This window comes from Taeniopygia guttata, chromosome 33 (assembly GCF_048771995.1).
Source record: "Taeniopygia guttata chromosome 33, bTaeGut7.mat, whole genome shotgun sequence".
NCBI lineage: Eukaryota > Metazoa > Chordata > Aves > Passeriformes > Estrildidae > Taeniopygia > Taeniopygia guttata.
The window spans coordinates 12,720-33,522 of NC_133058.1; the positions used below are offsets into that span (position 1 = coordinate 12,720).

The 20,803-nt window shown below is 50.1% G+C and overlaps 1 long non-coding RNA gene across 2 annotated transcripts; it reads right to left on the reverse strand.

Moving 5' to 3' along the window:
- Nucleotides 1–8,963: 8,963 nt before the first annotated feature.
- LOC140681268 (uncharacterized) lies at nt 8,964–10,422 on the reverse strand. 2 transcript variants are annotated; one of them, XR_012052480.1, is made up of 4 exons: nt 10,358–10,422; nt 10,235–10,276; nt 9,980–10,147; nt 8,964–9,896 (listed from the first exon to the last, which is right to left on the reverse strand). It is a non-coding gene; the product is annotated as an uncharacterized lncRNA (long non-coding RNA). The 2 variants fall into 2 exon arrangements; XR_012052479.1 differs by having other exon boundaries at nt 8,964–10,147.
- Between the last annotated feature and the right edge of the window lie 10,381 nt (nt 10,423–20,803).

A 20,803-nucleotide genomic window follows, 5' to 3' on the forward strand; every position in this document is an offset into this window, starting at 1 on the left:
ACCCCTAACCCCTAACCCTAACCCCTAACCCCTAACCCCTAACCCTAACCCTAACCCTAACCCCTAACCCTAACCCTAACCCTAACCCTAACCCTAACCCCAACGGCCCTAACCCTAACCCCAACGGCCCTAACCCTAACCCCAACGGCCCTAACCCTAACCCCAACGGCCCTAACCCTAACGGCCAACTAACCCTAACCCTAACCCCTAACCCTAAACCCTAACCCCAACGGCCCTAACCCTAACCCTAACCCTAACCCTAACCCTAACCCTAACCCTAACCCTAACCCTAACCCTAACCCTAACCCTAACCCTAACCCTAACCCTAACCCTAACCCTAACCCTAACCCTAACCCTAACCCTAACCCTAACCCTAACCCTAACCCTAACCCTAACCCTAACCCTAACCCTAACCCTAACCCTAACCCTAACCCTAACCCTAACCCTAACCCTAACCCTAACCCTAACCCTAACCCTAACCCTAACCCTAACCCTAACCCTAACCCTAACCCTAACCCTAACCCTAACCCTAACCCTAACCCTAACCCTAACCCTAACCCTAACCCTAACCCTAACCCTAACCCTAACCCTAACCCTAACCCTAACCCTAACCCTAACCCTAACCCTAACCCTAACCCTAACCCTAACCCTAACCCTAACCCTAACCCTAACCCTAACCCTAACCCTAACCCTAACCCTAACCCTAACCCTAACCCTAACCCTAACCCTAACCCTAACCCTAACCCTAACCCTAACCCTAACCCTAACCCTAACCCTAACCCTAACCCTAACCCTAACCCTAACCCTAACCCTAACCCTAACCCTAACCCTAACCCTAACCCTAACCCTAACCCTAACCCTAACCCTAACCCTAACCCTAACCCTAACCCTAACCCTAACCCTAACCCTAACCCTAACCCTAACCCTAACCCTAACCCTAACCCTAACCCTAACCCTAACCCTAACCCTAACCCTAACCCTAACCCTAACCCTAACCCTAACCCTAACCCTAACCCTAACCCTAACCCTAACCCTAACCCTAACCCTAACCCTAACCCTAACCCTAACCCTAACCCTAACCCTAACCCTAACCCTAACCCTAACCCTAACCCTAACCCTAACCCTAACCCTAACCCTAACCCTAACCCTAACCCTAACCCTAACCCTAACCCTAACCCTAACCCTAACCCTAACCCTAACCCTAACCCTAACCCTAACCCTAACCCTAACCCTAACCCTAACCCTAACCCTAACCCTAACCCTAACCCTAACCCTAACCCTAACCCTAACCCTAACCCTAACCCTAACCCTAACCCTAACCCTAACCCTAACCCTAACCCTAACCCTAACCCTAACCCTAACCCTAACCCTAACCCTAACCCTAACCCCTAACCCCTAACCCTAACCCCTAACCCCTAACCCCTAACCCTAACCCTAACCCTAACCCCTAACCCTAACCCTAACCCTAACCCTAACCCTAACCCCAACGGCCCTAACCCTAACCCCAACGGCCCTAACCCTAACCCCAACGGCCCTAACCCTAACCCCAACGGCCCTAACCCTAACGGCCAACTAACCCTAACCCTAACCCCTAACCCTAAACCCTAACCCCAACGGCCCTAACCCTAACCCTAATAGGGGAGGGGTTAGGGGGCGGGGTAGTGGGAGGGGTCAGGTGAGGGGGTGGGGAGGTGTCAGGGTGATGTGAGGGGGTGGGACTACCTAGTAGACCCCTCCCCTAGATGCCCTATATGTGTATATAGATATAAAAAAAAAGAAGAAAAAAATATATGTCCGGTGCAGCAGTAGAAAATTTGATGCTCCCAGGGAGTAAATAGTTTTCTTCTTAAAGTTTTTTTTTTTTTTTTAATTTACTCCCTGGGAGCATGGATTTTCTACTGCTGCTTTTCTATTCTAAAAGTAGAAAGGAAGAGAAAAAGAGGAAGAGAGAAAGAGAGAGAGAGGAGGAGAGAGTGAGAAGAAGAAGAGGAGACAAGAAGAAGAGGAGAGAGGGAGAAGATGAAGAAGAGGAGAGAGGGAGAAGATGAAGAAGAGGAGAGAGGGAGAAGAACAAGAAGAGGAGAGAGGGAGAAGAACAAGAAGAGGAGAGAGGGAGAAGAACAAGAAGAGGAGAGAGGGAGAAGAACAAGAAGAGGAGAGAGGGAGAAGAACAAGAAGAGGAGAGAGGGAGAAGATGAAGAAGAGGAGAGATGGAGAAGATGAAGAAGAGGAGAGAGGGAGAAGAACAAGAACAAGTGGAGACAAGGAGAAAAAGAAGCAAAAGAAGAGAGAGTAAGTAGAAGAAAACAAAGTGAGAAGAAGAAAAAGAGGAGAGTGTGAGAAGAACAGGAGAGAGTGGGAAGAAAGAGAGAAACAAATAACAGGAAGAAGAGTAAAAAGAAGAAAACACAGCAAGAAAAAGAAGACTTAGAGAGAAAGAGAAACCAAAAAAGTTAGATTGGAAAGGCAAAGGAGGAGAAAGGGAGAAGGAAAGGGGAGTAAGGAGAAAAACAGAGTGAAAGACAAAGAGAAAAGGAAACACTTGAAGTGAAAGAGAAAAGGAAATGGAGAGACATGACAAAGAAGAAATAGAGGTAAAAGCCTACAGGAAAAAAGAAATAGAGAGACAGGATTAAAGATAGGGTTCAAGAGAGAAATATAGAAAGACACTTAAAAAGACAAAATAGTTAAAGTTGGACAAAACAGGAAGAAGGGTTAAAGTTAGAAACAAGGGAAATGATAGCAAGGGTTACAAAGACAAAGGCTGACAAACTTAAAGAAAAAAAAGAAGAAAACACAGTGAAAGCTATATTCAAAGAGACAGATAAATGGAGATGAGGAAATACACATAGAAGAATGGGAGAAAAAGACAAGGTTAGAGGGAAATAGGATTAGAGAAATGCAGAGATGGTGTTAGAAACAGGAACAAAGGAAAACAGAGCCAGAGACAAAGAGAAACAGTTAGATGTGGAAGTACAAAGTGAAGAATAGACTGAAGAGGAAAGTAAGAGGCAAAGGGAGAAATAGGGTGAAAATGATATGACACAACCACACCAAAGAAAGACAGGAGACAAATGGAGGGCGGGGCAGAGGGGTAAGGGGTATCATTATTGGGGCTGATTCATCTTTATTAATTTAATTTTTAATTTCAATTACAGGGAAACAATGTATACAAATGTTCGTACAGACACAAATACAACTAAAAAATACATCATAACTAAGCACAAAAGTACAAGTCTAATTTACATACAGCAGAATACATCAAAAGACAAGAACAACTTCAAATACAGAACAATACAATGTACTACAAGCCAAATACATAATGACACAATATAACCGTGTCTCTGCTGCGGAAAAGTCCGTTACGCTTTTACTGTTACACGCACCCGGAACGAAAACAGCTCGCAACACTCATGCAACTTGCACGCCCCATTCAGGTTACACACAAACTCACCTTCACACTCACACGAACTGCTTTGTGATACCCGAGTCATCGTCCCTCCTCGGGAACATGGTTCCCAGGAGACTCCCAAAAAATCCTCCTGCCTGACGAAAACCCCGGTCCCGGGACGGTCCACGCCGTAACTTTGGCGATGAATGTCGCCTCGCTGACCGGCCGGGACCAAGGAAAAAAAAAACCCAGCCGGGGGGAAAAAAAAAACCCCCCGGCTGGGGATTTTTTATTCTAAATTTAAAAATGAGTTGAAAAACCTGAAAGGCAAAGGCCATACACACAAGGTTAGAACCACTCAACACACAAACACACACACAGCCCTCCTTCAGCTTACACACAAACCCACCCTTGCTCTCATCTCAACCGCTCGGCTAAGACCTGGCAGACGACACGCACTCGCAACGCTCCTCGGGAACGTGGTTCCCGGGAGACTACCGAAAAATCCTCCTGCCTGACGAAAACCCCGGTCCCGGGACGGTCCGCGCCCTAACTTTGGCGATGAATGTCGCCTCGCTGACCGGCCGGGACCGAGGAAAAAAAAAACCCAGCCGGGGGGAAAAAAAAAAAACCCCCCGGCTGGGGATTTTTTATTCTAAGTTTAAAAATGAGTTGAAAAACCTGAAAGGCAAAGGCCATACACACAAGGTTAGAACCACTCAACACACACACACAGACACGCCTGCAGATGCAAGCTCACGCAAACTCTCACAGACAGACACAGACAATCACACTCTCTTCTACTGACACGGTGAATGCCACCCTTACGTGAAACACTACGCCGAAAGATATGCTTCGACGCATCTTATGACCGCGGCTCCTCGATGTCAATTGGTAGATTCCAGGAAATTCTGTAGGGACCCGGGAACCTGCAAGACAATGGAGGCGGTCAATGACTGACTATCTGACAGCCAGGAGCTATACCCACTCTGGGCCCATCAGTGTTGTACCCGAAACCCCACAGAAGACAGATGAACTGCAAAGTTTTACAACTGCTCTACCTAAGCCTGACTGTGTGCCCGAGCAGGGCAGCTCCGATCGTAATTGCACAACAGAGGCGCGCACAACATAAGCCAATGTAGGTACATACAATATGAGTACTCACAACATAAGCCAATAGAGGTACATACAACATAAGCACATACAATATAAGCCGACATAGGCAGGCGCAACATAAGCACATACAATATAAGCCGACATAGGCAGGCGCAACATAAGCACATACAATATAAGCCGACATAGGCAGGCGCAACATAAGCACATACAATATAAGCCGACATAGGCAGGCGCAACATAAGCACATACAATATAAGCCGACAGAGGGAGGCGCAACATAAGCACATACAATACAAGATGACATAGGCAGGCGCAACATAATCACATACAATATAAGATGACATAGGCAGGCGCAACATAAGCACATACAATACAAGATGACATAGGCAGGCGCAACATAATCACATACAATATAAGCCGACATAGGCAGGCGCAACATAAGCACATACAATATAAGCCGACAGAGATACGATATAACTGAGGACTTGACATAAATCTCCAGAAGATTAATTTTTGAACCCTATATCCTTTCAAAAAGCAGAAGCTACAGAACTACTGTGGTCACATGATGAGGATCTAATACATTCCATATAGAAGTCCGAGAGAATGGCTACCAAATGTGACAAGGACGATGGATGAGAACATCTTGTGTACATCTTCTCGTCCCAGAAAGTAAATATGTAAAGATGCCGGAATAAGTGATATCCGGGAAGGTACGTGAGAAAACTATGGCCGATACGGCGCAGAATGAGGCCGCTAAAGCACGGCAATGCGGCAAAGACCTATGACGCAGACGACGTGACACAGACAGAAGTGCAAACTGCCTGGCAGTTTCACCTTATGGACCCGAGATTCCTAGCCCAAGATGAGCCGTGGGCTGATGATGCCAAAGGAAAGAAAGCCCTACGGCACTAGCACATGATGATGAAATGTAACTCCTCTCAAGATGTTAGTGCCAAAGCACTTAAGAGGAAGCCTAAGAAGATCAGTAGGCCTAGAGAAGGAAGCGATGACTATGGGGTGACCGTGGCGCCAGTTCCGGACGTGAAGGCGGGCTCCGCGAGTGAAAAGATCCACGATGACGTCGAGAGTCGAAGAAGGCCGCCGCCGCGAGCCTCGCGAGAACCCGGAGACCGATCGGAACTGCCCTGCCTGGCAAAGACCCTGGTGAGGCTGAGGAAAAACCCTCTCCCTTTGCTTCCGAGGGACCCGTCCCGCTATGGGCCTCTCCTCTAAGCTAAAACCAAATTGTCTCCTGTGATAGTAAAAGTTTTGCCCCTTCTCCCACCTACTGGCCCCAGCACTTAGCTTTTGCGAGACGACCGGATGGAATCCAATGTCAGTCGGATGCGGGCGGCGACACGGTCTCTACGTCCGCTTCGGTGCTGCCGTTTCCAAACTTCAGCTACGTGCCTCTTCACAGTACCTAAGATAAAACAGAAAATTGAACTAGTGCCCACCAAAAGAGGAATCCCCGGAACTCTTACACACCGCTGCTCCGGCTCACCTGAAATCTTGACTCCACAGGCTGCCTGGAGGATACCTGCAAAATGAAAAGGTACACGCTTAACATGCTGCTGCATAATGGACACCTATGAGTCACCGTGCCTAAATGCCAACTCACCAGCTCGCCTCTGTTCCTTCACATGCCTAGGGCAGTGACAGCACCTGCAAAAAAACAAAGCTAAAAAACCCACACTGAGATACTGTGAAAACACCATCCCCCTGAACCAAAAAGTACACCCACGCGGACCTGACAATTGCACCCACCTGGCCTCGGATATCTGGACCAGAGGCATCTTGCAAGATGAGTGCCTACAATAAAACAAAGTAACCAAGATTGGATGCTTAGAATTGCACCAGAAATTGAGACAAGAGCCAGAACAACAGCTTCTGTTCACTGCTCACCTGGCACACTGGGCCTTGACTGCTCCTAGCTGCCTGGAATTCCTAAAATTAAAGACAAAGACAAGCGCTGTAACACAGTCACCAGGTAGGCTTCCCCTACCAACACAAACAATGACTGACCTTCTCAGGGAAACCCCCTGAGCACAGCAGGGCACACTGCCACAGAGTTAATCCATCTGCATCTGAAAGAAAGTTGGGAGAAAACTCAAACAGCTGTTTGTTAATAACCTGTTAATAACTTAACAAGTCAAAACATCTAGTCTAAATTAAGGAATACTATCTTGAATGCAACTACATGCCCCACGCAAAACTGCAAATCTCTAGGACTGGTGCAATTACAGCAGGCTGTAAAGCAGGGCAGAGCAGCTCTGGGAGAAATACGTGCAGGCACCCGTGATGCAGGACAGGACGTGACAAACGACAGGACAGGAGAGGGAGAGAGAGGTTTGCACAAGAAGAAGGTCTGCAAAGACCAAGAGACCCAAACAACCAAGAGTGCACCAGACACAAGTGACAGGACACACACCAGAACTGCTCTGCCCTGTGCACCTCAGCACTGAGATCAAAAGAAACACTTTCCCTTCAGCTGGCCTAAGGAGACGCTTCTTAGACATCCCCGTATCCAAAACTGACTCAAAAACCCCTCCTGGGGACTCCCAACCTGGCACCTCGCTTCCATCCCCTCTGTGGGTTGTAGCCCTTGACTTATCTTGCGCATATCTGGGGATGCAAATCCCTGTTGGCTGCAGAAGAAGGCCGTCTGCCTGTCTGGTAAGTTCCAACTGTCACCGCTTGGCCTGCCAAGAGAAAGAAAACCAAACATCAGTGCACAGCCTTAAGAGCACATGGGCCAAAACCTGATAATTTTGCTACTCACCATCCTCCTCAGAATGCCCGGGTTCTTGGCCTGCACGCTCCGGGTGTGGTTGGATTCTGATGCCATCATTGCAGGGCACACCTAGGTTAAGGGGAGACAATGCTGAAACTCGAGAGGACTCTCACTCCTCCTCCCTACCTCCCCGACTCACCACAACTCCTTGGCCACTGCTCTGGGCTACCAGGATGGGACCTTGAAGTGCAAAATCAGTAGGCTTCAACACAGGGTCCTGTAATACTTCCAGAGGGCTCATAAGTGCAGCAAACCCAGTCCATCAGCCAGCTGCTGACAGGGGCTTAGCATACTCCCAGTGGATTCCCTAAAGCACAAAAACAAGAATGGATGATTACAGTTGCACCAAAAACTGAAACCTTAGCAAGAACAACTGCTTCTGTCCACTGCTCACCTGGCACACTGGGCTTTGACTGCTGCTATCTGCCTGGACCTCCTAAAAATAAAGGCACAGAACAGGGCTGGAACAGATTCACCATTTATGCTTCCCCTGTAAATGCAAACAATGACTGACCAGCTCATGGGAAGTTCCTCATCCAGGACTGGTGCCCTTTGCCACCGATTTGTACTGTCTGCATCTGAAAGGAAGTTAGGACTAATGTCAAAATGCTGCAGGATAACTTAACAGTACCAAGCATGTTATGTCAATCTCCTAATAAAATCTGGAGCCCAGCTGCAACCTGCATTACTAATTTCAAGTCCCCAGGACTTGTGCTATTACAGGCTACACAGCAGGGCAGAGCAGCTCCGGTACAAATATGTGCAGACACCCGTGACACAGGACAGGACATGACAAACCAGGAGACAGAACAGGGAGGGAGAGCTTTTGATGAGAAGAAAGGACTGAGAGACCCAAAGAACACAGAGTGCACCAGAGACAAGTGACAGGACACACACCAGAACTGCTCTGCCCTGCGCACCTCAGCACTGAGATCAAAACAGACACTTTCCCTTCAGCTGGCCTAAGGAGACGCTTCTTAGACATCCCCGTATCCAAAACTGACTCAAAAACCCCTCCCGGGGAGTCCCAACCTGGCACCTCGCTTCCATCCCCTCTGTGGGTTGTAGCCCTTGACTTATCTTGCGCATATCTGGGGATGCAGATCCCTGTTGGCTACAGAAGAAGGCCGTCTGCCTGTCTGGTAAGTTCCAACTGTCACCTCTTGGCCTGCCAAGAGAAAGAAAACCAAACATCAGTGCACAGCCTTAAGAGCACATGGGCCAAAACCTGATAATTTTGCTACTCACCATCCTCCTCAAAATGCCCGGGTTCTTGGCCTGCACGCTCCGGGTGTGGTTGGATTCTGATGCCATCATTGCAGGGCACACCTAGGTTAAGGGGAGACAATGCTGAAACTCGAGAGGACTCTCACTCCTCCTCCCTACCTCCCCGACTCACCACAACTCCTTGGCCACTGCTCTGGGCTACCAGGATGGGACCTTGAAGTGCAAAATCAGTAGGCTTCATCACAGGGTCCTGTAATACTTCCAGAGGGCTCATAAGTGCAGCAAACCCAGTCCATCAGCCAGCTGCTGACAGGGGCTTAGCATACTCCCAGTGGATTCCCTAAAGCACAAAAACAAGAATGGATGATTACAGTTGCACCAAAAACTGAAACCTTAGCAAGAACAACTGCTTCTGTCCACTGCTCACCTGGCACACTGGGCCTTGACTGCTGCTATCTGCCTGGACCTCCTAAAAATAAAGGCACAGAACAGGGCTGGAACAGATTCACCATTTATGCTTCCCCTGTAAATGCAAACAATGACTGACCAGCTCATGGGAAGTTCCTCATCCAGGACTGGTGCCCTTTGCCACCGATTTGTACTGTCTGCATCTGAAAGGAAGTTAGGACTAATGTCAAAATGCTGCAGGATAACTTAACAGTACCAAGCATGTTATGTCAATCTCCTAATAAAATCTGGAGCCCAGCTGCAACCTGCATTACTAATTTCAAGTCCCCAGGACTTGTGCTATTACAGGCTACACAGCAGGGCAGAGCAGCTCCGGGACAAATATGTGCAGACACCCGTGACACAGGACAGGACATGACAAACCAGGAGACAGAACAGGGAGGGAGAGCTTTTGATGAGAAGAAAGGACTGAGAGACCCAAAGAACACAGAGTGCACCAGAGAAAAGTGACAGAACACACACCAGAACTGCTCTGCCCTGTGCATCTCAGCACTGTGATCAAAACAGACACTTTTCCTTTAGCTGGCCTAAGGAGACGCTTCTAGGACATCCTCATCTCCAAAACTAACTCAAAAACCCCTCCCGGGGAGTCCCAACCTGGCACCTCGCTTCCATGCCCTCTGTGGGTTGTAGCCCTTGACTTATCTTGCACATATCTGGGGATCCAAATCTCCATCGGGTGCAGAACGAGGCCTCCTGCCTGTCTGGGAAACTCCAGTTGTCACCAGGCTGTTCTCTCTTGGTCTGCCAAGACAAAGAAAACCAAACATCAGTGCACAACCGTAACAGCACAATGGCCAAAACCTGACAATTCTGCTACTCACCATTCTCCTCAGAATGGTCGGGCCACACACCGCAGGCGTGCTTGGAGGCCGACAGCATCATCTCAGGGTACACCTAGATTAAGTGGAGAAAGGGTGACATGGCATTGCTGAAACTTGAGTGGACTCTCACTCCTCCTCCCTACCTCCCTGACTCACCACAACTCCTTGGCCACTGTTCTGGGTTACCACGATGGGACCTTGAAATGTAAAATCAGTAGGCTTCATCACAGGGTCCTGTAATACTTCCAGAGGACTCACAAGCACAACAAACCCAGTCCATCAGCCAGCTGGTGACAGGGGATATGCAAACTCCCAGTGGATTCCCTAAAGCACAAAAACAAGAATGGATGCTTACAGTTGCACCAAAAACTGAAACCTGAGCAAGAACAACTGCTTCTCTCCACTGCTCACCTGGCACACTGGGCCTTCACTGCTGCTATCTGCCTGGACCTCCTAAAAATAAAGGCAAAGAACACCACTGTAACAGAGTCACCACTTAGGCTGCTTCCCCTGTAAATGCAAACAATGACTGACCAGCTCATGGGAAGTTCCTCATCCAGGACTGGTGCCCTTTGCCACCAATTTGTACTGTCTGCATCTGAAAGGAAGTTAGGACTAATGACAAAATGCTGCAGGACAACTTAACAGTACCAAACATGTTATGTCAATCTCCTAATAAAATCTGGAGCCCAGCTGCAACCTGCATTACTAATTTCAAGTCCCCAGGACTTGTGCTATTACAGGCTACACAGCAGGGCAGAGCAGCTCCGGTACAAATATGTGCAGACACCCGTGACACAGGACAGGACATGACAAACCAGGAGACAGAACAGGGAGGGAGAGCTTTTGATGAGAAGAAAGGACTGAGAGACCCAAAGAACACAGAGTGCACCAGAGACAAGTGACAGGACACACACCAGAACTGCTCTGCCCTGCACACCTCAGCACTGAGATCAAAACAGACACTTTCCCTTCAGCTGGCCTAAGGAGACGCTTCTTAGACATCCCCGTATCCAAAACTGACTCAAAAACCCCTCCCGGGGAGTCCCAACCTGGCACCTCGCTTCCATCCCCTCTGTGGGTTGTAGCCCTTGACTTATCTTGCGCATATCTGGGGATGCAAATCCCTGTTGGCTGCAGAAGAAGGCCGTCTGCCTGTCTGGTAAGTTCCAACTGTCACCTCTTGGCCTGCCAAGAGAAAGAAAACCAAACATCAGTGCACAGCCTTAAGAGCACATGGGCCAAAACCTGATAATTTTGCTACTCACCATCCTCCTCAGAATGCCCGGGTTCTTGGCCTGCACGCTCCGGGTGTGGTTGGATTCTGATGCCATCATTGCAGGGCACACCTAGGTTAAGGGGAGACAATGCTGAAACTCGAGAGGACTCTCACTCCTCCTCCCTACCTCCCCGACTCACCACAACTCCTTGGCCACTGCTCTGGGCTACCAGGATGGGACCTTGAAGTGCAAAATCAGAAGGCTTCATCACAGGGTCCTGTAATACTTCCAGAGGGCTCATATGTGCAGGAAACCCAGTCCATCAGCCAGCTGCTGACAGGGGCTTAGCATACTCCCAGTGGATTCCCTAAAGCACAAAAACAAGAATGGATGATTACAGTTGCACCAAAAACTGAAACCTTAGCAAGAACAACTGCTTCTGTCCACTGCTCACCTGGCACACTGGGCTTTGACTGCTGCTATCTGCCTGGACCTCCTAAAAATAAAGACAAAAAACAGGGCTGTAACAGAGTCACCATTTAGTCTTCCCCTACAAATGCAAACAATGACTGACCTACTCATGGGAAGTTCCTCACCCAGGATTGCGGCCATCTGCTACTGATTTGAGCTGTCTGTACCTGAAAAGAAGTTAGGACTAGTGTCAAACAGCTGCAGGAAAACTTAACAACACCAAAAATGTTATGTCAATCTCCGAATAAAATCTGGAGCCCAACTACACCCAGCATTACTAATTTCAAGTCCCCAGGACTTGTGCTATTACAGGGTACGCAGCAGGGCAGAGCAGCTCTAGGACAAATATGTGCAGACACCCGTGACACAGGACAGGACATGACAAACAAGGGGACAGGCCAGGGAGAGAGAGCTTTTGATGAGAAGAAAGGACCGAGAGACCCAAAGAACACAGAGTGCACCAGAGACAAGTGACAGAACACACACCAGAACTACTCTGCCCTGTGCATCTCAGCACTGAGATCAAAACAGACACTCTTCCTTTAGCTGGCTTAAGTACACACTTCTTGGACATCCTCATCACCAAAACTAACTCAAAAACCCCTCCTGGGGAGTCCCAACCTAGCACCTCTCTTCCTTCCCCTCTGTGGGTTGTAGCCCTTGACTTATCTTGCACATATCTGGGGATTCAAATCCCCATCGGGTGCAGAAGGGGGCCACTACTCCCAGCCCCAGGCCGCGGCCCTGACTTATCTTTTGGATGATTGGAAATGCGAATCCACGTTGGACCTGAAATGAGTCTGCCTCGGAGGGGATCTCCTGTTAGCCTCTTAGTCAGCTAGAATAAAGAACAGGAAAATCAATGGTTGAGTTTAGTGTTATGTGGGCCAAATCCCAGCAAGTCAGATACTTATCCTCTCCTGAGTGTGCCTGGGTGCTCAAGTCTCCAGCTCCATCCCTAGTCTAAGGTTTGGCTGTTATTATGAGTAGCACCTGGTTTAGAGAGGCAAAGTTACATGGCATTTCTGTGAGTTCAGTGGATGAGCTTGAGTGCTGTATGACACACGGATGCCTCTGCTATGCTTGTGAAAAGCCTTGCAAATAGACACCATTTCTCACCCTACTGCCTGCAAAACCCCACCACAATAACTCTTAACTGGGTACCTTGCTCACTCTCCCACTCCTAGTCCCAATCCTCAACTCACCTGAAACCTCAATCTCAGACATCATCTTTGACACAGGGCAGATCCCTTTTGGAACATAATCACTCTGCTGAAAAAATGTTGTACTCGACGCAACCTGGAATTACAGGAAGTTGCACTCCTCCTAAAAAAGAAAACAAAACATGTCAGAGATTACAGAAGCACTTCACAACCCCTGAATGCACAACCCCAAATCATTAATTTAAATACTACCTGTGTTCAGTGTTGTTTTCCTCACAGTATCTTCAAAGCCTCTGTTGCATTAGAAGCCCAAAAGCACCTGCAGAGAGCAATCTAAGCTAAAAGAGCCTCTTCACAAAAATGAGAGGAGAGCTCTTACCCCAGTGGATCCCAGAGAGGGAATGAAGCCCCTTGGCAGAGGCTGGGGTTAATATACCCCTGATTGGGTCCGCCTCTCATTCCCATGACACCCAGGAAAAGGGAGGGGCCAAACCCCACTGGGTATAAAAGCCCTCAGAGCAGCTGTGGCTGTTTGGCTCCTCTGATTTGAATTCAAGGGGAGTAATGGGATTCATATAGAAGAAAACTCTTCAGGGAAATAACAGCACTTTCTTTTTTGCTACAACTACTTGGAGCAAAAGGGCAAGGAAACTGGTAAGAAATAAAGCTTTGTTCTTTAGGCAGCATATCCAGATAAGTTGGGTAATTTGCTGTTAACTTATATTATGCCTCAGTGACTACTAAGTAGTACTCAACCTGAGACTAAGGGTGGAGAAGAATACTAATTCTATGAACAGTCCAAGTCTCCTTGGGGCTACTAATTAGGACTAACTACATTATAAATAAAAAAAAGGAAAAAAAAACAGCTTCCTGGGCAGCATCAAGGTTAAGTACATGCTAGGCTTGCCTTTCCCTGAGATATTTAGTCCTAGGGCACAGAAAGAAGTGCCCTGAAAAGTAGTTTTAAACCCTTAAAATGCTGAAAAAGCATTCTAGAAGAGCCTCCTTCAAGTGAATTCCTTTAAATGAGGAAATAGGGAAGTTGCCTCCACTGAAAGGGATGTAATGGCAAATAAATAGCTTCTGTCCTTTAGTTTAATTCCCTAGAATATTGGGAAAAGAGAGGTTTTCCTCACTTTAAGTCTCTCCAGTGATGAAGACACAGGGATTTTCCACTCAATCCAAACCCTTAAGAAAGAGGGATAGCTGGGCTTCCCCCTCAATTTAAGCCTTAGGACAACAAAAAGAGTTACCCTTAATTCATGCCCATAAAAAGCATTGTCAAGGTTTCCCCTTCTCTTTAAACTGGAAAATAATGGAAAATGGGGATTCCCTGTCAATTGACACCTCTAACAGCATAGAAAAGGCAGAGACTATTTCAACTGAGACCATTAAAATTGCAGGGGAAGTGGATTCCCTCATGATTTGAACACAAGAAATATTGGAAAAGGAAGCTTTTTCCCATAATTTAAACCCCTTCTCTCTTCATAACCTCCCTCTTTTCTGGGAGTGCTTTGGAAGGTCTGGGGGTTCTAGGGAGAGGCTGACACAATAGAAGGGGAAAGCTGAAAGCTCTCCCATGGAACCCCACATACTGCCCGGCCTGCTCAGGTGCTGCCCCTTGGCAAGAGGGCTCTTCCCTTGGCATTTTCTGAAAAGGATGCTCCGTGCCCAGGTGGCTCTGGCTGCTCCCCAGTCCCTGCTGGATGTTCCAACCATAGCTCCTGGAGAACGCCTAGGATACCCCTGTTAGCTCCTCTGGATTAGAAGCTCCCTGTGCAGGTGTGTACAGGTACCTGCAGTGAAAGCAGTTTGTAGGGCTCCCCTGGACTGTCAGGGCAGCACAATTATGAGGTGGGGGCAGCTCCTGTCTGGGACTTATCCTTCGATGTTCGGATTTTTTGCACTCAGCTGCCCGCTCAGGGCCACAGGAGTCGGAGCGCAAACATCGGCTCTTTTCCCTGGGAAAGAAAACTCACCAGTCCAGGTTCCTGATGTCAGTTTGTAGAGCTCTTTTTGGACTCTCAGGGCAGCAGAAGTATGAGGTGGGGGCGGCTCCTGTCTGGGACTTATCCTTCGATGTTCGGATTTTTTGCGGTCAGCTGCCGGCTCAGGGCCACAGGATTCGGAGCGCAAACATCGGCTCTTTTCCCTGGGAAAAAAAACTCACCAGTCCAGGTTCCTGATGTCAGTTTGTAGGGCTCCCCTGGGACTGTCAGGGCAGCACAAGTATGAGGTGGGGGCAGCTCCTGTCTGGGACTTATCCTTCGATGTTCAGATTTTTTGCACTCAGCTGCCGGCTCAGGGCCACAGGACTCGGAGCGCAAACATCGGCTCTTTTCCCTGGGAAAGAAAACTCACCAGTCCAGGTTCCTGATGTCAGTTTGTAGGGCTCCCCTGGGACTGTCAGGGCAGCACAAGTATGAGGTGGGGGCAGCTCCTGTCTGGGACTTATCCTTCGATGTTCGGATTTTTTGCACTCAGCTGCCGGCTGAGGGCCACAGGACTCGGAGCGCAAACATCGGCTCTTTTCCCTGGGAAAGAAAACTGACCAGTCCAGGTTCCTGATGTCAGTTTGTAGGGCTCCCCTGGGACTGTCAGGGCAGCACAAGTATGAGGTGGGGGCAGCTCCTGTCTGGGACTTATCCTTCGATGTTCGGATTTTTTGCAGTCAGCTGCCGGCTCAGGGCCACAGGACTCGGAGCGCAAACATCGGCTCTTTTCCCTGGGAAAAAAAACTCACCAGTCCAGGTTCCTGATGTCAGTTTGTAGGGCTCCCCTGGGACTGTCAGGGTAGCACAAGTATGAGGTGGGGGCAGCTCCTGTCTGGGACTTATCCTTCGATGTTCGGATTTTTTGCACTCAGCTGCCGGCTCAGGGCCACAGGACTCGGAGTGCAAACATCGGCTCTTTTCCCTGGGAAAGAAAACTCACCAGTCCAGGTTCCTGATGTCAGTTTGTAGAGCTCTTTTTGGACTCTCAGGGCAGCACAAGTATGAGGTGGGGGCAGCTCCTGTCTGGGACTTATCCTTCGATGTTCGGATTTTTTGCGGTCAGCTGCCGGCTCAGGGCCACAGGACTCGGAGCGCAAACATCGGATCTTTTCCCTGGGGAAAAAAACTCACCAGTCCAGGTTCCTGATGTCAGTTTGTAGGGCTCCCCTGGGACTGTCAGGGTAGCACAAGTATGAGGTGGGGGCAGATCCTGTCTGGGACTTATCCTTCGATGTTCCGATTTTTTGCGGTCAGCTGCCGGCTCAGGGCCACAGGACTTGGAGCGCAAACATCGGCTCTTTTCCCTGGGAAAGAAAACTCACCAGTCCAGGTTCCTGATGTCAGTTTGTAGAGCTCTTTTTGGACTCTCAGGGCAGCACAAGTATGAGGTGGGGGCAGCTCCTGTCTTGGACTTATCCTTCGATGTTCGGATTTTTTGCGGTCAGCTGCCCGCTCAGGGCCACAGGATTCGGAGCGCAAACATCGGCTCTTTTCCCTGGGAAAAAAAACTCACCAGTCCAGGTTCCTGATGTCAGTTTGTAGGGCTCCCCTGGGACTGTCAGGGCAGCACAAGTATGAGGTGGGGGCAGCTCCTGTCTGGGACTTATCCTTCGATGTTCGGATTTTTTGCAGTCAGCTGCCGCCTCAGGGCCACAGGACTCGGAGCGCAAACATCGGCTCTTTTCCCTGGGAAAGAAAACTCACCAGTCCAGGTTCCTGATGTCAGTTTGTAGGGCTCCCCTGGGACTGTCAGGGCAGCACAAGTATGAGGTGGGGGCAGCTCCTGTCTGGGACTTATCCTTCGATGTTCGGATTTTTTGCAGTCAGCTGCCGGCTCAGGGCCACAGGACTCGGAGCGCAAACATCGGCTATTTCCCTGGGAAAGAAAACTCACCAGTCCAGGTTCCTGATGTCAGTTTGTAGGGCTCCCCTGGGACTGTCAGGGCAGCAGAAGTATGAGGTGGGGGCAGCTCCTGTCTGGGACTTATCCTTCGATGTTCCGATTTTTTGCGGTCAGCTGCCGGCTCAGGGCCACAGGACTCAGAGCACAAACATCGGCTCTTTTCCCTGGGAAAGAAAACTCACCAGTCCAGGTTCCTGATGTCAGTTTGTAGGGCTCCCCTGGGACTGTCAGGGCAGCACAAGTATGAGGTGGGGGCAGCTCCTGTCTGGGACTTATCCTTCGATGTTCGGATTTTTTGCACTCAGCTGCCGGCTCAGGGCCACAGGACTCGGAGCGCAAACATCGGCTATTTCCCTGGGAAAGAAAACTCACCAGTCCAGGTTCCTGATGTCAGTTTGTAGGGCTCCCCTGGGACTGTCAGGGCAGCACAAGTATGAGGTGGGGGCAGCTCCTGTCTGGGACTTATCCTTCGATGTTCGGATTTTTTGCACTCAGCTGCCGGCTGAGGGCCACAGGACTCGGAGCGCAAACATCGGCTCTTTTCCCTGGGAAAGAAAACTGACCAGTCCAGGTTCCTGATGTCAGTTTGTAGGGCTCCCCCGGGACTGTCAGGGCAGCACAAGTATGAGGTGGGGGCAGCTCCTGTCTGGGACTTATCCTTCGATGTTCGGATTTTTTGCAGTCAGCTGCCGGCTCAGGGCCACAGGACTCGGAGCGCAAACATCGGCTCTTTTCCCTGGGAAAAAAAACTCACCAGTCCAGGTTCCTGATGTCAGTTTGTAGGGCTCCCCTGGGACTGTCAGGGTAGCACAAGTATGAGGTGGGGGCAGCTCCTGTCTGGGACTTATCCTTCGATGTTCGGATTTTTTGCACTCAGCTGCCGGCTCAGGGCCACAGGACTCGGAGCGCAAACATCGGCTCTTTTCCCTGGGAAAGAAAACTCACCAGTCCAGGTTCCTGATGTCAGTTTGTAGAGCTCTTTTTGGACTCTCAGGGCAGCACAAGTATGAGGTGGGGGCAGCTCCTGTCTGGGACTTATCCTTCGATGTTCGGATTTTTTGCACTCAGCTGCCCGCTCAGGGCCACAGTATTCAAAGCGCAAACATCGGCTCTTTTCCCTGGGAAAAAAAACTCACCAGTCCAGGTTCCTGATGTCAGTTTGTAGGGCTCCCCTGGGACTGTCAGGGTAGCACAAGTATGAGGTGGGGGCAGATCCTGTCTGGGACTTATCCTTCGATGTTCCGATTTTTTGCGGTCAGCTGCCGGCTCAGGGCCACAGGACTTGGAGCGCAAACATCGGCTCTTTTCCCTGGGAAAGAAAACTCACCAGTCCAGGTTCCTGATGTCAGTTTGTAGAGCTCTTTTTGGACTCTCAGGGCAGCACAAGTATGAGGTGGGGGCAGCTCCTGTCTTGGACTTATCCTTCGATGTTCGGATTTTTTGCGGTCAGCTGCCCGCTCAGGGCCACAGGATTCGGAGCGCAAACATCGGCTCTTTTCCCTGGGAAAAAAAACTCACCAGTCCAGGTTCCTGATGTCAGTTTGTAGGGCTCCCCTGGGACTGTCAGGGCAGCACAAGTATGAGGTGGGGGCAGCTCCTGTCTGGGACTTATCCTTCGATGTTCGGATTTTTTGCAGTCAGCTGCCGGCTCAGGGCCACAGGACTCGGAGCGCAAACATCGGCTCTTTTCCCTGGGAAAGAAAACTCACCAGTCCAGGTTCCTGATGTCAGTTTGTAGGGCTCCCCTGGGACTGTCAGGGCAGCACAAGTATGAGGTGGGGGCAGCTCCTGTCTGGGACTTATCCTTCGATGTTCGGATTTTTTGCAGTCAGCTGCCGGCTCAGGGCCACAGGACTCGGAGCGCAAACATCGGCTCTTTTCCCTGGGAAAGAAAACTCACCAGTCCAGGTTCCTGATGTCAGTTTGTAGGGCTCCCCTGGGACTGTCAGGGCAGCAGAAGTATGAGGTGGGGGCAGCTCCTGTCCTGGACTTATCCTTCGATGTTCCGATTTTTTGCGGTCAGCTGCCGGCTCAGGGCCACAGGACTCAGAGCACAAACATCGGCTCTTTTCCCTGGGAAAGAAAACTCACCAGTCCAGGTTCCTGATGTCAGTTTGTAGGGCTCCCCTGGGACTGTCAGGGCAGCACAAGTATGAGGTGGGGGCAGCTCCTGTCTGGGACTTATCCTTCGATGTTCGGATTTTTTGCACTCAGCTGCCCGCTCAGGGCCACAGGAGTCGGAGCGCAAACATCGGCTCTTTTCCCTGGGAAAGAAAACTCACCAGTCCAGGTTCCTGATGTGAGTTTGTAGAGCTCTTTTTGGACTCTCAGGGCAGCAGAAGTATGAGGTGGGGGCAGCTCCTGTCTGGGACTTATCCTTCGATGTTCCGATTTTTTGCGGTCAGCTGCCGGCTCAGGGCCACAGGACTTGGAGCGCAAACATCGGCTCTTTTCCCTGGGAAAGAAAACTCACCAGTCCAGGTTCCTGATGTCAGTTTGTAGAGCTCTTTTTGGACTCTCAGGGCAGCACAAGTATGAGGTGGGGGCAGCTCCTGTCTTGGACTTATCCTTCGATGTTCGGATTTTTTGCGGTCAGCTGCCCGCTCAGGGCCACAGGATTCGGAGCGCAAACATCGGCTCTTTTCCCTGGGAAAAAAAACTCACCAGTCCAGGTTCCTGATGTCAGTTTGTAGGGCTCCCCTGGGACTGTCAGGGCAGCACAAGTATGAGGTGGGGGCAGCTCCTGTCTGGGACTTATCCTTCGATGTTCGGATTTTTTGCAGTCAGCTGCCGGCTCAGGGCCACAGGACTCGGAGCGCAAACATCGGCTCTTTTCCCTGGGAAAGAAAACTCACCAGTCCAGGTTCCTGATGTCAGTTTGTAGGGCTCCCCTGGGACTGTCAGGGCAGCACAAGTATGAGGTGGGGGCAGCTCCTGTCTGGGACTTATCCTTCGATGTTCGGATTTTTTGCAGTCAGCTGCCGGCTCAGGGCCACAGGACTCGGAGCGCAAACATCGGCTCTTTTCCCTGGGAAAGAAAACTCACCAGTCCAGGTTCCTGATGTCAGTTTGTAGGGCTCCCCTGGGACTGTCAGGGCAGCAGAAGTATGAGGTGGGGGCAGCTCCTGTCCTGGACTTATCCTTCGATGTTCCGATTTTTTGCGGTCAGCTGCCGGCTCAGGGCCACAGGACTCAGAGCACAAACATCGGCTCTTTTCCCTGGGAAAGAAAACTCACCAGTCCAGGTTCCTGATGTCAGTTTGTAGGGCTCCCCTGGGACTGTCAGGGCAGCACAAGTATGAGGTGGGGGCAGCTCCTGTCTGGGACTTATCCTTCGATGTTCGGATTTTTTGCGGTCAGCTGCCGGCTCAGGGCCACAGGATTCCGAGCGCAAACATCGGCTCTTTACCCTGGGAAAAAAAACTCACCAGTCCAGGTTCCTGATGTCAGTTTGTAGGGCTCCCCTGGGACTGTCAGGGCAGCACAAGTATGAGGTGGGGGCAGCTCCTGTCTGGGACTTATCCTTCGATGTTCGGATTTTTTGCAGTCAGCTGCCCGCTCAGGGCCACAGGACTCGGAGCGCAAACATCGGCTCTTTTCCCTGGGAAAGAAAACTCACCAGTCCAGGTTCCTGATGTCAGTTTGTAGGGCTCCCCTGGGACTGTCAGGGCAGCACAAGTATGAGGTGGGGGCAGCTCCTGTCTGGGACTTATCCTTCGATGTTCAGATTTTTTGCGGTCAGCTGCCAGCTCAGGGCGACAGGACTCGGAGCGCAAACATCGGCTCTTTTCCCTGTGAAAAAAAACTCACCAGTCCAGGTTCCTGATGTCAGTTTGTAGGGCTCCCCTGGGACTGTCAGGGCAGCACAAGTATGAGGTGGGGGCAGCTCCTGTCTGGGACTTATCCTTCGATGTTCGGATTTTTTGCACTCAGCTGCCCGCTCAGGGCCACAGGAGTCGGAGCGCAAACATCGGCTCTTTTCCCTGGGAAAGAAAACTCACCAGTCCAGGTTCCTGATGTCAGTTTGTAGAGCTCTTTTTGGACTCTCAGGGCAGCAGAAGTATGAGGTGGGGGCAGCTCCTGTCTGGGACTTATCCTTCGATGTTCGGATTTTTTGCGGTCAGCTGCCGGCTCAGGGCCACAGTATTCAAAGCGCAAACATCGGCTCTTTTCCCTGGGAAAAAAAACTCACCAGTCCAGGTTCCTGATGTCAGTTTGTAGGGCTCCCC